This window comes from Dysidea avara, chromosome 4 (genome assembly GCF_963678975.1).
Source record: "Dysidea avara chromosome 4, odDysAvar1.4, whole genome shotgun sequence".
Classification (NCBI taxonomy): Eukaryota; Metazoa; Porifera; class Demospongiae; order Dictyoceratida; family Dysideidae; genus Dysidea; species Dysidea avara.
In genome coordinates this window covers 19,824,031-19,835,593 of record NC_089275.1, presented here as the reverse complement: position 1 = coordinate 19,835,593, position 11,563 = coordinate 19,824,031, and positions in this window count along the sequence as shown.

Sequence of the window (11,563 nt, the reverse complement as noted above, 5' to 3'; positions counted from 1 at the left end):
CATTCTATGTGCACCCTTAATTGTTGCTGTATAGTATGTCAAGGGTTATGTTGGCGTGTCATGATTTGGTAGTACAAGGAGCTGTCATGCAGCCCTATTGACAGTACACAGTTACTACGTATTGAATCCAAATAAGAAAACTTGCACTATAAGTTTCTGCATTATTTTAAAGATATATAAGTCACATCATGCACATGTTTTGGTTTTAAGCCTACATGCACCATGACTGGTGGTATATGAGCAATGTATATCGGTAGGTAATAACTACACAAGTAGATGAACAAGCCTTTTAAACAGACCCATGCACTTCATTGTATGAATAGACGCAGGCATGCAGATTTGGAAAAATTCCATAACAGAACGAACTTCTATGCTGACACTGTAAATTGCCTTATAGATTTTGGTCAAACATGCAGGGGAAGTAGTGTTCTCTTTGGCTACAAATTTACTGCTACGAATAATGTACAAGAGCACGCTAACGATAACAGCATTTCCTTCCACTGTAAATGACGTTCTGCAGTTAATGAAATAATCTATGAAGCAAGGGATCACTATGACCCATGACCCTCATAGTTGGAAGGTTATGGGTGAAAGGCTATTACACATCCTCTAGTGACATTATAGGTGATCTTATTCTGTATATCAACAGATTTTGACCATTTTATTTTGGCAAAAGCCTCTGGTAGCATAGAAGTGCCACTATCGATTTGATGCATTTCATTCAACCACCAGTGTCCCAGCTGGTTGTGAAGAAGCTGCATTCAACCACCAGTGTCCCAGCTGGTTGTGAAGAAGCTGCATTCAACCACCAGTGTCCCAGCTGGTTGTGAAGAAGCTACATTCAACCACCAGTGTCCCAGCTGGTTGTGAAGAAGCTACATTCAACCACCAGTGTCCCAGCTGGTTGTGAAGAAGCTACATTCAACCACCAGTGTCCCAGCTGGTTGTGAAGAAGCTACATTCAACCACCAGTGTCCCAGCTGGTTGTGAAGAAGCTACATTCAACCACCAGTGTCCCAGCTGGTTGTGAAGAAGCTACATTCAACCACCAGTGTCCCAGCTGGTTGTGAAGAAGCTACATTCAACCACCAGTGTCCCAGCTGGTTGTGAAGAAGCTACATTCAACCACCAGTGTCCCAGCTGGTTGTGAAGAAGCTACATTCAACCACCAGTGTCCCAGCTGGTTGTGAAGAAGCTACATTCAACCACCAGTGTCCCAGCTGGTTGTGAAGAAGCTGCACAAGACTTAGAGTGTACGAAAACACTGGGTAAGCTGTTTCTAATGTTTCAGATTCGTCAGCAGATAATTGGTGATCTTAATCAAGTATAGTTGCAAGATGCCATCCTGTGTATTTAGTAAAAAGCTTCGCAAAGAAAATTTGCATCAGTTCTTGATCCACGACTCCTATACAAATGCTTCTTTTCTATTGTTACCACCGGCTGCTATCAATTCTCTCTCGAGCTGGTTTGCCATGATGTTAGTTGTCAAAGAATAGTATTTATCTAACATGTGAAAAATAGACATTATAAAAGCAACATTCAAACCATATAAGCACATTACAATACAACACTTCTGCTAATTTGTATTTTTGCAACCAAAAGGCATGTTATAGCCCACACGAAAACATTACACAAGTCCACATGGTGGTAATTGTACTCACAAGTAGCAAGGTGACCACTCACTCACTCTCTTTCAAGCTTTGCAAACAAATAAAATGAGTGTAATTTTTGCTTGCATTTGGGCATATATAGTTTGCAAACATTACTGCATGCTTTTTATTTGGCTAATTCACAAATTCACCACCCAAATGGTGATAGACCCATTGAATGCAGGAGCTGCTACACATTCACTACTAGAGATTCTGAAACCATTGATTGAATATAGCTATATAAGAATTTCACATATCTGGTTATAGATCTGTTATTGTTGAGTGGCTATCACTAATTTAGTGGTATTGGCAAAAGATTGTCTACCACATTGCTACAAATGCATGTACAACACTTTAAATAATAATGTACCATAATAATTATACATGAATCTTGTATTTCCGCTTTGCTTCTGTGTGACAAATTCATTTGTCCCAATCTGGCCAATACTGATAAAAAGTTGCTGCTGGATAGCTGTTCCAGTCTGCAATCAGTTAAAAATTATTAGAAATTGTAAATTAGAGAAATTATTAAGTTTAAGCTACATACAGATTACAGACAAGATTATACGATATGATATGATAATAATTTTCAGCTATCACAACACATTCACAATCCTTACAGTAGTTTAATACACTTGACAAGTATTCTACTTTTGCAAACTTACACAGTATGTACAGGTGTTGTACACACTGCAGGCAGGTATATCTTTTCACATTTCCTTATCATAATGAATAGATTTTCCAAGCAGCAAGAACACTGACTTGCTTGCAAATTCCATGTACATCCTGTTTATTCCATAATAATTATAGTAGTAGAAAGTCCCACAAATTAGCATAATATTATTTTCGGGCAACCTGGATTCCCTGTTTGGCTATAGTGCAGCTGCATGGTTTGTGCATGATTCTCTATAAATTTGTGCGTACACGAATATACCAGGAAAGCTATTATTATAATGCATAGAGGCATGTGCTTCTAGATGGAATATTTTGGCGATTATTCAAGCAGCAACTCTCTAAAGCTTTATCTCTCTTCAAAGATTTATTATGTATTTCTTGTGCCAACCTAGACATGATCATTTAGCTAAAATGTACTTTAGCGATGCATGCACATTGCCATAAGCACCATTGATAAAACCAGACATGCACATAGCGTAATATCAAAACATGGTTACTGAATGATCTTTGCTATATGGATTGGTCTGACTATAGGTGAATAATCTTTCAATTGGTTAATCATGGTGACCACTATAGCTGATCAAGAAAGCCACAACCTACTCATGTCTAGCTAATGCTACAAAAATACCGTATCACTAATACTGCACTTGTTCCACCTCTCATCTTGTTTCTTGCCAAACATCCTGTGATCAACAACTTTGATTTGTCTGCTATAAAGGTCATCACAAAATTAGTGGTGCTGCTCCATTATGTACTGAAGTAAGCCCACACTAAAATAGCCAAGCTGTGAAAGAATGGTGTGGCTTTAAAAAACCAGGTGAAAAGTTGTGAAATCAAAGGTGGTGGCTAAGAAATTGCTGCAATGATATTAATGCTAATAAATTTTAACAGCGCACACACAGCCATTAAAATTTATTAGCATTATAACATCATCACCTTTGATTTCACAACTTTTTTCACCCAGCTTTTTAAGGTGCACCATTTTTATCACGTTTTTGTGAGATTTCACTTCCTTTTGTACTTTATAAGGCCCCAAAACCAGCCTATGGCTGACTTTACAGTTTGTTTTTTACTTACATTTTTCTTCTCATCTATTCAGGCACAATGATGATTATTGAAGACAGATTTATAAATATATTGTATTGCGTGCTTTACTTCAGTATTTGGAAATATCATTGTAGTACTCTAAAAGAGTGCACATTGTTTTTGAGGGCTTCTAATAGGCCATAATACTTCCATTGGAGGATCTATTGCATGCTTTTACTTCAATATATATTTATATTATTATAATAATAAACATTATTCTAATAGAGTGCACATATTTTGAGGGCTTCTTAGAGTGTTCTAGAACAATCTAGTGCTTCTATTGGTAGATTAATGAAATTATAAATGTTTACTGTATGTATAAGAATTTTCATTTATAGAGTGGGAATAAAGGGAAGTGAACGTAGCAGCATTTCAGCGGTTAAGAATCAATGGTATGGAAGTCCTTGGCTTGAACTGTGGTAAGTTTTTTCAACATTTTTGCGCACCTTTTTACAGTGTAATTTTAGAGTATCTCACTTGTTTGGGTTTTGCTTTATAACTTTGTAGCTGTAACTCTATTGCTTATCAAATAGCACTACTATGATGATCATCAGCCCATGTACACACCAATTTCCATACTCGGTTTACCCTAGCTGTAGCCATGACAGAAATTTGATCTTTTTACATGAATAAATGCTCATGACTCCTTGGATATTTGTCACATTCATAGCAAACTTGGTAGTGCGGAATTCACCTTTATATGATCTTCATTTGTCCCAAAGATCGAGGCAATCAAGTTATGCATTTGCATTATACATCAATTTTTTTTGCAAAGTGTGTGAAAATAAACCATAGCCCCTGTAGTCCCCCTACAACTTCAGAAAAAAACCAAGAAATTAAATTGAAACTTTGAACGTCTATATCTTGCAAGTGGTTTGTGTAAATCTAATCAAATTTGCTGTGTGTCCTACCCTACCTGGCGGAGAGTAAAATGGTGTGCTTTGGAGAAGGGGCCATGAAGCTATGCATGCGTAAAAATGTTGTTTTCTTTCTTCCTGTCAATATACTCACGGTGTGGTGCACTGGCTTTCTCCAATACATCTGAGTGCTCTATTGCAGTTTGCATTTCCCACTGACTGCTCTATTAGGGAGTATCAATCTATTTTCAAGGAATTGAGCTCCATAGTTTGAAATGCCTAATATTCTAGCATTTTGGACTACATGATCCAGATGATGTCAGTAGTGTTACTGTACAAGGTGTTGTTGATGAGAGATCTGGTGAGCTTCCCCGAGCATTTGTGGTGAGGAGCAGTGATGAGCTGAGTGAACAAGAAGTAGAGGATTTTGTCAAGGGACAAGTAGCAGAACACAAACAGTTGAAAGGAAGAGTAAAGTCAGTAGATTAATTGTGCTTGTTGGTTGACTGACTTAGTAGTACCTTATTTCATTATTGGTAAATTAATGTACTTGTGTAGACATCAATACAAAGGAAATCAATCAAATCAGAGTAAGCCACCTTAACAATTGACCTTCATAAATAGTGTTATAAAGTCCCACATTTGTACAGGGAGAGTGATTGACACTTTCCATAGGATATCAGGGTAGTAAAATTGCAACCCTAACTCAAAACTAAGCAAGTTGAAAATCAGACTAACTTGTCTATACTAACTAACGTACCAAACCGAGGCCAAACTATAATAAACACTTTTCCATCAACTAAAGTGAACATTTTGGCATCTGCTAAACTAAAATAGCTTAATCTGGGTTTTACTATAACTAAACTAAAGCTATTATTTTTCCTTGTAGTAACTAAAATTGTGTACTAAAACAACATTGAGTAGTAGATAGCTACAAATATTGACATTATATTGTTGGAAACACATTGAATAGAGGAATTTTAGTGATCATGCATTACACTTGCATCTCAAAACAATGAATCACTATTTCCTAGCTAGCTAGGGACCCGCCAATTATACTGGCATAATAATGAGCATAATAGGTACCTGAAGGCATTGAGCATAATGCTAGCATAATAGGAAGAACGCTTGTGCATTACCATAAATTCTTGCTTATCAAAATACATTATTACGGAAAAAGATTGACATACTTTAATAGAGCAGTCAGAGAATTAATGACCTACTCCTAGCTTTTTGCTGCAAATTTCCAGAAACAAAAGATCAGATGGCATAGAAATGAATAAATATATTGTAGAACTTTAATTTACCCAGCATAGTTACCATCATTCAGAGAAGTGTTTGTCTACATGTGTATGTTGAAGTGGAATTGATCATTTCCTAATTGCTGATCAGTTCCTAATTGCAACTAACTAAATTACAACAAGCAGTTTGATTGATGATTGTATTAATAAGCTTGATTGGAATGCAAGTGCTCTAACAGTGGCTGTAGAGTTTTGTGATTTTAGTGCAATTATTCACTTGGTATAATTATAATGACACATAGAGGTGTGTACTTTCTCACACAAAAAATATTGACCAAAAAATCAGCCTCACACAATACCTTCATGGTACCTTGGCAGTATTGGCTAGATATAACCAAGCCCAGAAGTGCCTTCAGTACGACCCCAATAGGTTGCTACAAAATTTTAAATAGTTTTGTTCAGTGGAATTTTCTGCTGACTGACTAACTAGCTGATGCCTTCAAACAAGCATAATTCAATAATGGCTAAGGATATGCATATGGTCTTGAATTTTTCACTGATAGACATCACTTCAGCCTGACAAATGCCTTTTGACATACATCAGTGTGCACAGTGCATGCATCAAAGACTTACTTTTGTGTCCCATTTCTTTTTGCTTATAGAGCAAAGTGTCAGTCGATTCATGGTAGCATGTGATGGCCTCTCTACGTTTGTAATGAGAATCATCCATATTTTCTGTAGTGACTGGATTGATTGTAGAGGTACTTCTTGTACTGTTTTTTTTTGTTTGTAACACTGTGTATTGGGCTGAGTATAGCTGAAAACGAAGCATATAGCAGCCTTTTCAGTAATTGATAGTTGGGGCACATGTTCAGACAACAACATTAAGACTATTTAATTTAATTTAATTGCATTCTTTCTTTGATGCGGTATGCGTGGGTTCACCAGTTATAATCAAAGTTAGCAAACAAGTACGGAAAATTAGGAATTTAGGGGTTGTAGAAATAAAATTACTGACTCAGGGAGCTCAAGGTTGCGTACATCTGAAGATGTACTATAGTGGACATTTAATCCCTATGGGTATAGTATAAAGTAAGGATTAAATGTCCACTAGTATATCCTCAGACGTAGGCAACCTCCCTTGTTTCACTGCTTTTATTGCCTAATCAAACTTATACTTGTATGCAATGAATTCCTTAGGAATGCTAGTAGAATTCAATTGACAATTTGATTTCCTCACTTTTTAAATGATTTATACATATTTGTAGTTTCTCTTGAGTCTATAAACAGGTTTAGTATCATTAAGCATTGCTTTTCTTGGTCAGACCGGGCTCCTATGAAGATGAATAGGATTATTTCTGTCCTGAAACCAACTTTTATAGTCTTAAGTTCCAGCACTTTCCCAAGTATGGCAAGAAGACTGCTCTAATAGATGGTGTTACAGACTCTTACAATGAAGTACAGGAGTCAGCGGTTAATATGGCATCTGGTCTAGTGAGGAGTTGTATGTAGAAGGGAGATGTAGTTTCTCCCAACCGAGTATAGAGTTCTATAGACATAACTTGCTGTGGAAGGATACTAATAATTAGACTCTATTTAGGCTGTTTTGGGTGGGTCACAAATCTCATATACTCCACCTTGTTTTCTAATATACTCCACGCCTTCAGGCACAATATAGCATATGCTCAAAATCTAGGTTTACCAATCGCTACGCATTGTTCACGTGCAGTGATTTAACGAGCGCTATTATTTTGTCACGTGAGGACGCATAGTTGCCATGGCGTTAGTATTATCTCAAGAAAACCAGCCGCTTTCGCCCAGCCTACAGCAGAAACAGCCATGGATGAGGTAAGTAATCTGAGTGTAATGTGAAATAGAGTCTAAAGCAGTTATACGGGCACAATGTGGAGTCTATGAAATTTATAAACCCTCAGGCCCTTAGTAGCGACCTCGCTTCGCTCGTGCGCTACAGCCCGGGCCTTCGGGTTTATAAATTTCATAGACTCCACATTGTGCCCGTATAACTATTATTTAGGCTGTTTTGGGTGGGTAATAAATCTCATATACTCCACCTTGTTTTCTAATATACTCCACGCCTTCAGGCACAATATAACATATGCTCAAAATCTAGGTTTACCAATCGCTATGCATTGTTCACGTGCAGTGATTTAACGAGCGCGATTATTTTGTCACGTGAGGACGCGTAGTTGCCATGGCGCTAGTATTATCGCAAGAAAACCAGCCGCTTTTGCCCAGCCTACAGCAGAAACAGTCGTGGATGAGGTAAGTAATCTGAGTGTAATGTGAAATAGAGTCTAAAGCAGTTACACGGGCACAATGTGGAGTCAGAAATTTATAAACCCTCAGGCCCTTAGTAGCGCCCTCGCTTCGCTCATGCGCTACAGCCCGGGCCTTCGGGTTTATAAATTCCATAGACTCCACATTATGCCCGTATGACTATTATTTATGTTGTACGTGAGTGAGTGCGTGCGTGCGTGTGTGTGACAGACAGACAGACAACATTAATTAAGGAATCTACCCTAGCTGATTTACAATAATACGTACAGGGCCGCCCACAGGGGAGAAACTGGGGAATTTTGCCCCAGGCCCCAGCCTGAAAGGGGCCTCAGTAGGTCCCATGAAGGGCCCCTTAAATACCTGTTTAAAAGATTGATATACTCTAATAGAGCAGTCAGATCTAAATACTCTAATAGAGCAGTCATAGTATTCTTTAGAGGAGCAGTGTAGCAAGCTTATAGATAAGGAGACATGGTTGGTGAGGGGTAGCTATTGCCATTGTTAGCAGGTCATGACCTTTTTTTTATGGTCTTCAACGTACAGCTTAGGTGAAGTTGTAATTCAGAATGGAAACCTCCTTGCCTCTGGGGCCTCACTTTAACTCTTTTTCCCTGGGCCCCTTAATTAACTTTTTTGCCCTGGGCCCCTTAATTGCTAATACGTACTTCAATTTGAACAATATAACTTCTCATAAGCATTGCAGCTTTATCTTAAATACTACCTTACTAGGGACCTGTACACCTTACTAGGGACCTGTGCAAGACTAAGGGCTATTAATACAGGGAGTCAAAAGTGTTTGTGAAGTCAATGGAGTTTGGCTTTTATATAACTACCTATAAATTTTTATCAAAAATTGCTTCTCAGTAATATAATAATGCAGTAGCAACAAGAGTATCTAAACTTACGTGGTGTTATTTGATTGCTCATTGATACACTTGGTCAGAGCATTTTGTGTACACATGTCCATTGATGAATCTGAATGCTTACTGTTTTGATTTCAAGGCATCCTGTTTTGAATTCTATATGTCTGGGCATTGTGCAGGTGTAAGTTTTGATGTATAGGTTATCATGTGCACATTTCTAACCTTAATAATAGAACTACCCATAGCACCAATAACAATATATATTGGAACTGAAATATATACATGGCATGGCTACACTACAGGGGCGTAGGAAGCTATTTGCTACTGGTCCGGTTCTGCCTGTGAGGGACCTGGGACAGGGTGGATGCTAGGGAATGCAGTGTTCAAAACTAAGCGAAATGTGAAGCATGAGCCTTCTAGGGAGGTCTGGGGGCATCCCCCCCCCAAGGAAAAATTTGAAAAAAAGGTGCTCAGATATGCAATTTTAATGACATTTCACCCACATGTTATAGCATCGCACACCATGCACAGTGCATATGAAGACGTAGGATTAAAATTTATAATACTGAACTGTACAACAAATAATTTAAAAGCAAAGGAGTTATACACTATAATAAGAGTAAAGTAAGTACTAGCTACAGGGTATACATATAATAACACATAACGGTCCAGTTGAACGTAAAAATTTTACAATAACTACCTACATAGTTACATTACTGTAGTGCCTATATACTTTCAAAAAATGTACTATTCTTTGAATGATCAAGTGAACTTTCCAAAGCAAGACATCCTGTGCTCACTATTGACAAATTTGTTTGCCACATCAACCATCGACAGATTGTCAGTCTTTTCCTTGTGTATGTGAAGGACCATGAGGTTGTTGACCCTCACCTGACTCATTGTGGATCTCAGGTAAGTCTTAATATGCCTCATTGCTGAGAAAGATTTCTTGCTTATCGCATTTGTGGATGGATTTACAAGGATCAAATTCAGCACAGTAAGTACTTCACTGTAAATTAAATCTGACGTTGGGGAGGAGAAAGATCCTTGAAGTAGGCAACAACATCTTGCTTTACGACATAAGAAACAAAACGCCAGGTCTGAAGCTTCGTCGTAATGCAGCCAGCTCCATCTTTCAAACCGCGCAGCTCTAAACGCTCGTTTTACTGGGTTCTTATTACCAAACGTTCTGGTAGGATAGTTAAAGCTTCTCGGTTGATGAGGCTTGTTCAAAGCTCTAAAAGGCTCACTGACAGGAAAAAGTCACAGATTGAGTCGTCATTTTAATGCCTAAAAACGTGTAATTATTAAGCGAGTTCATTATTAAGTCATGCGCATGCGCTTGTTGCTGGGCTGGGTAGCTACATTATGAATGCATTTAAAAAAAAAGCAGTGAAAAGTGGTCCGGTTCCTACGCCCCTGCACTATATGATGAGGTGGTCATGATTAATTACAATTGGCTGTTTTCCTGTATGTGTCTTAATAAATAAAAAAAGAGCTGTATCTGCTTTGCAGTATGTTTGATTGATTATGTGTGTAGAGTTTGCAGTGCATGTAGTGTGCAGCGTGTAGTAGTAGTGTGTGTGTGTGTGTAGTGTGTGTGTGTAGTGTGTGTGTGTGGTGTGTGGTGTGTGTGTGTGTGTGTGTGTGTGTGTGTGTGTGTGTGTATGTGTGGCAGCATAGAGAAGTGGCTAGAGCACCAACCTGGTAGTTGAAAGGTTATAGGTTTGATGTCCATAGTTATGCCAAGTTGATATTTCCTTGAACAGAAACTTTTCTCCAGTCTACTAAGCTGTTTAAATGGGACTTGGTGACCTGGTGTCAACTGGGGAAGCAGGTCACTAGTCCTGAGGATTTGCCTGCACTGATACATAGCACCTGAGTAGTGTACAGGTGTTCCAGTGCTGGTTCACTAGATAGACATGACTGTGCTAGCGGTAGCATATAACCAAAGGCTTTGCATTTGTGTGTGCGTGTGTGTGTGTGTGTGTAGTGTGGATGTGCATGCATGAATGTATGGCATATTAAGGATGTAGGTTGTCTCAAAATGATCTATTCGCTAAGGAATAGTATATAGAGTCAATAAAGGGTCGTTTCATAATGCATTCATTGTATGTTTCTTGCTAATGATAATAATCTAGCTCTTTGCATTGGGTGCATATTTATAGCCACACAGCTACATTTATTCAGTCTACAAGTATAAATATTTTGTCAATCTTGTGCTGTTTAGCTGTCAGGTTTGTTTGCAGATGTACTGAAGGAAAAACTTTCTTTTTATATACAGTTGTGGGTGCTGCTGAGTTGTATACCATGCAGCATGCCAGCATAGCAATGTACGCTATACAAGTATTGTGTTGGCAACATCAGTGGTCAGATGTCAGTTCTGTGTATATATAACACTTTTACACTTCAAATTAAGGAATTCTAGGTGATATGTCTGCCAAGTGTACATATCATTTAACAGGTTTACTGCAGGAGTACAACTAAATGTATCCCAGTATACATCGGACCCCTGGGAAGTGCACGTCATAGCTATAGCACTTCAAAAGAGCAAGCCACTTTCATCATAGCTAAAATGTAGCTACACAGTGGTTACACAACCATTCATCACTGACTTCAAAACATGGACTGGCTGGATGTACAACCACTGCTTGTTGATTGCTAGGTGTTAGTGTAGAAATTGCTACATTCATTGTCTATATTGAATTATATATGATCTGATTGACAGTGGAAACCGTACACATTCTGTAACTGAATGTAGCAAACTGCTCACATGATATTGGCATTTTGTCATATGTAAAGTAATTGTGCCTATGTATAATTCTGCACAGTTCCTAACTCCGGACACCTCAAAATATTTGATGGTATATGTAGTTTTGGAGATTATCTCCAAA